Raw genomic sequence first — 3,964 nt, forward strand, 5'->3', positions numbered from 1 at the left:
GTGGAAGTTGCATTAGGAAAGGAGGCAGAGGGTGTGGAGATGGAGAGAGGGTGGGACACAACGGTAACGGCACGGCGACGGGGTGGGGGTGGAGAGGAAGGGAGACACCAAGTGGTGAGAGGGTTCAATGCGGCAGAAAATATATAGTGTTCGGATGTGTTCAAGGAAAAGGAGAAGTTGGGGGAAGGGGATGAGGTCGTAGAGGATGCGTGTGGGGGACGGAAGGCGGATGCAGAAGGCAAGGTGGAGCGCATGGCGTACGAGGATTTGGAGGGCTTTTTAGAACTGGGGTGGGGCGGAAATAGCAGCTACGCTGGCATAACAGATGATGGGGCAGATCAAAGATTTGTAGGTGTGAAGGATGGTGGAAGGATGCAGAGCTCACATCCAGCCGGACAGCAGTTTCAGAAGGCGGAGTCTGTTGTGAGCTTTGTTGTGGATGGTAAGGAGATGGAGAGTCCAGGTGAGGTGGCGGTCGAGGGTGAGGTCAAGGAATTTGAGGGTAGGAGTGAGGTGGATAGGACGGCCACAAATGGTGAGGAGATGGAAGGAGTGTGTGGTGCCGCCTATGATGATCGCCTGGGTCTTGGCGGGGTTGATATGGAGGAACCACTGGTTGCACCAGTGAAGGTGGGTTTGGAGCGTACATTGGGACCGTAGAAGGTTAGGATAAAGGGCTAGGAAGGCGGTGTCATCAGAAAACTGGAAAAGATGATTAGGCGGGGGAGGTTTGGGCATACCAGCACAGGACCGAGCCTTGGGACACGCCGGCAGAGGGATAGAAAGTACGGGAGTTGGAACTGTGGATAGTCACATAGGAGGGACGATGGGAGAGGAAGGAAGCAACGAGATGGACGAAGTTGATGGGGAGAGCATACGTCTGGAGTTTGAAGAGGATCCTGGGATGCCAGACACGGTCATAGGCGTTCTGGAGATCAAGGGAAACAAAGATAGTGGAGCGACGAGAGTTAAGTTGGAGGGAAAGAAGATTGGTAAGATTAAGGAGCTGGTCGTCGGCGGAGAAGGAAGGCCGGAAGCCACATTGGGTAAGGGGAAGGAGGTGGTGCTGGTTAAGGTGGCGGTGAATACAGTGAGAGAGGATGATCTCGAAGACCTTACTGAACACGGAGGTGAGAGGCAGACGGGACGATAGGAAGGGGTATCAGAGGGGGGTTTCCAGCCACAACGACGGAAACCTATATACACCACGGACAGAGCACCTTACGTGCGCGAGGTGATGGGCAGCGTCTCCTGACGGCAAGTAGACACGCAGCGCGCCGATAGGAAAGGCGGCAGAAACGATAAATCGCCACAGCACTAGTTGGAAGAATCCAATGATCGAAAAGACAAACGTTGTTGTTTCATGTCAGCCAAAATCGGATTTCACATCTTACTTAGAGGAAAACCTTTATCCCTGTTAATAATATTACTTGATAATCTAATTTCAATGTATTCTTTAAGAACATATTCCAAATAACGAGAAGCAGGAGCGATCAGTTGTGTCTTGGCATACATCATCCTGTGTACTTCGTTAGGGCAGTGTTCCACCACTGCTGACTTCTCAGGCTGGAACAACCGAGTGTGCCGATGATGTTCCACACACGGGTCCTCAATAGTTCGAATACTTTGACCAATATACTTCTTTCCACAGTGACACGGAATTTCATAAACCCCGGGATTCATCACGCCCAAATCATCTTTAACTGAGCCAAAAGGCTCTATTCTTGGCCACCGACATAACACACTTTTTAATATCATATTTTCTTAAAATTCTTGACATTTTGGATGATATACTTCCCGCAAGGGGAAACAAGCAACAGCTCCAAAAGTATCCTCTATGTGCTCGCGTGGCTGACCAAACTGAAGAGCCGGCCGGGATGGCCAAGCGGTTCTAGGCGCTACAGTCTGGAACCGGGCGACCGCTACGGTCGCAGGTTCAAATCCTGCCTCGGGCATGGATGTATGTGATGTCCTTAGGTTAGTTAGGTTTAAGTAGTTCTAGGGAACTGATGATCTCAGAAGTTAAGTCCCGTAGTGCTCAGGGCCATTTGAACCAAGCCAGCCAAACTGAAGAGCACGGCATATTTATTATTTCGTATATCCATTCTGTTTAAAAACAGACTTCAAATGATCAAGTTCCTCGTTCAAATGTTCCTCGTCAGAAATGGCACAAGATGTTTTCACAAGAGTCCGCAAAACTCCACAACGTTGGTGTGGTGGATGACAGCTGGTCGCATGAAGATAGCGGTCAGTGTGAGTAGGTTCTCGATAAACACAGCGTCCGAAAGTCCCACCGTCCTTTCTTTGAACTAAAACATCAAGAAATGGAAGTATACCATCATTCTCAATTTCTATAGTAAATTAAATACTCGGATGTAGACAGTTAAAATGATCTAAAAAGCGATTCAAAGCATCAATTCCATGTGGCCAAACCATAAAAATGTCATCAAGGTATCTCAAAAAACACTTTGGTTTAAGAAACTAAGTTTTGAGTGTCATGTCCTCAAAAAAGGCGCCGCCCATCATCTCGCGCACGCGCAATGCTCTGTCGTGGTGTATAAAGGTTTCCGTCGTTGTGGCTGGAATTCAGCTTCCGGCGAGGCAGTGCACGAAGCTCTGGAGATGGCGGCCAGCTGGTCCGCCGAAATATTTTGTCTGGACAACGACATGATCCGGCTGCAAACCCGTGAAGAATATCTGTCTTCCAGCTAGTTTTGAGGTATCCTCCAAAGTGGTAGCGGTATAGTCATTATGCATTTGAGCTGCAGGTCAGGCATCCTTTGCTGAGAATTCTACGAGAATTAATGATGGTTTCAAAATAACTCGTTACTAGTCATTTTCATTGTGGTTCATGTCGAAATTTGAGTCAATAAATCAATATTGCTAAATACAGGGGTGCTTTGCATTTGAAACCTAATTATCTTACATCTGATACATGTTACATATTTTTTAAATAAAAATTATGGTCCCTCATTTGCACATCTAATTTGTTATCTCGCTGTGACGGTGTTTCCAATGCAAAACAGATTGCCACACGTAATAACTGTCAATTTAGTGACAGAGATTAAAGTTAATTTGTTTGGTTGAACTCGCTCGTACAACATATAAGCGTTGAATGAGATTTTCACTCTGCAGCGGAGTGTGCGCTGATATGAAACTTCCTGGCAGATTAAAACTGTGTGCCCGACCGAGACTCGAACTCGGGACCTTTGCCTTCCGCGGGCAAGTGCTCTACCAACTGAGCTACCGTAGCACGACTCACGCCCCGTACTCACAGCTTTACTTCTGCCAGTACCTAGTCTCCTACCTTCGAAACTTTACAGAAGCTCTCCTGCGAACCTTGCAGAACTAGCACTCCTGAAAGAAAGGATATTGCGGAGACATGGCTTAGCCATAGCCTGGGGGATGTTTCCAGAATGAGATTTTCACTCTGCAGCGGAGTGTGCGCTGATATGAAACTTCCTGGCAGATTAAGACTGTGTGCCCGACGGAGACTCGAACTCGGGACTTTTGCCTTTCGCGGGCAAGTGCTCTACCAACTGAGCTACCGAAGCACGACTCACGCCCGGTACTCACAGCTTTACTTCTGCCAGTACCTCGTCTCCTACCTTCCATGGCTAAGCCATGTCTCCGCAATATCCTTTCTTTCAGGAGTGCTAGTTCTGCAAGGTTCGCAGGAGAGCTTCTGTAAAGTTTGGAAGGTAGGAGACGAGGTACTGGCAGAAGTAAAGCTGTGAGTACCGGGCGTGAGTCGTGCTTCGGTAGCTCAGTTGGTAGAGCACTTGCCCGCGAAAGGCAAAGGTCCCGAGTTCTAGTCTCGGTCGGGCACACAGTTTTAATCTGCCAGGAAGTTTCATATAAGCGTTGAGTTTGAAAATAGATTTATTTGCAGTAGTTATTAATAGTTTGTTTATTTGTTGTTCAAAAAGAGTGGCACTCGTTTGTGTAGCATCTCAGCGTTGAG

This window comes from Schistocerca serialis, chromosome 2 (assembly GCF_023864345.2).
Source record: "Schistocerca serialis cubense isolate TAMUIC-IGC-003099 chromosome 2, iqSchSeri2.2, whole genome shotgun sequence".
Classification (NCBI taxonomy): Eukaryota; Metazoa; Arthropoda; class Insecta; order Orthoptera; family Acrididae; genus Schistocerca; species Schistocerca serialis.